Raw genomic sequence first — 1,143 nt, forward strand, 5'->3', positions numbered from 1 at the left:
CATATATATATTCATCTAATACTGTGTGCAGTCCAAAGTAAATGCCATATGAATTGTGAGCAGGAAACCATAAACCAGTATTTTTGTTGACAAGTTTACTCTCCCAAAACAATGTTAAAATGGTGAAAATTGTGTAGACTATGGCTTAAATACAATCTATAGTAAGTGTAAGTAAGTCGTATGTGAAAGGTAATTCCGTCTTATTTTGTTTGGACATCTGAAGTGTTAGAATATTTCCAAGCCACACAACTACGAGGCATTGTGCTTTCTCCTCTCTGCCACCTCCAATATGGCGGCGACATGGGAATGCCGTTAAACTTCCAACAGGGCGTCTATGGATGTCTATGCGACACACGATGAGCTCACTCCAGTTAACTTCCTGATCTGCATCCAGACACCTGTTTGCCATCAGGAAGCTCATGTTCCTACTGACAGCATTTAAACTCACTGTGACTCAAACACAGGAGGGGTTGACCAACGACAATCATCACAAGAGCAAAATTAGGAGTGCACTGACTGCACTTTTCTGAAGCCAACTCATGCCTCAATGCATTGGCATAACCAATAGGAAAATTCAACTGCAGTAGCCACTGTTCAACCCATAGAGGGCAGCACCAAGATATTTTTAGACCAAATATTGCAGAATTAAACAAATTCACATGAAACTGTCAAAGTTTGCACAGAAAAATAATGATTAATGTCCCCTTAAGGGACAATTTAGACAGTTTTTCTGGGGAGAAAAAAAGTTAATTTTGTGTTTAGTTACTCTTTGAGGTAACTTAGTTGAGGTATAGGTATAGAACTTAACTATGTGCCTGGAAAATACATAATCTCCCTCCCCCTTAAAGTGATCCATGATTAGTTGTAACATTAGATTTTATTTGACAAACATTTATTTTAACTGTAAAATAAAGACTGTAAAACTACTGTAGGCTGTTTAGTTTTTATAATTTTTAAACTAAAAGTTTAAAAATATATTACATGGACTGAGCCATTTTATTTACACGCAACGCATACTGGGTAAATGATGATACTGACTAGGTTATCTGTGCGAGGCTGGGAGCTATATCCACCCTGAAGGTTAATCTTGAACAATATCGGACGTTCAGCTCTTTTAAATGATGTGTGTATATATATATATAT

At 36.8% G+C, this 1,143-nt stretch overlaps 1 protein-coding gene across 3 annotated transcripts in view; it reads right to left on the reverse strand.

Annotated features, from left to right (window-relative positions):
* Positions 1 to 1,143, reverse strand: part of epb41a (erythrocyte membrane protein band 4.1a) — a gene marked incomplete in the record, with an annotated part of 93,837 nt that overhangs the window by 66,795 nt on the left and 25,899 nt on the right.

Source organism: Austrofundulus limnaeus, unplaced genomic scaffold, assembly GCF_001266775.1.
Source record: "Austrofundulus limnaeus strain Quisiro unplaced genomic scaffold, Austrofundulus_limnaeus-1.0 Scaffold27, whole genome shotgun sequence".
In the NCBI taxonomy this organism is placed as follows: Eukaryota; Metazoa; Chordata; class Actinopteri; order Cyprinodontiformes; family Rivulidae; genus Austrofundulus; species Austrofundulus limnaeus.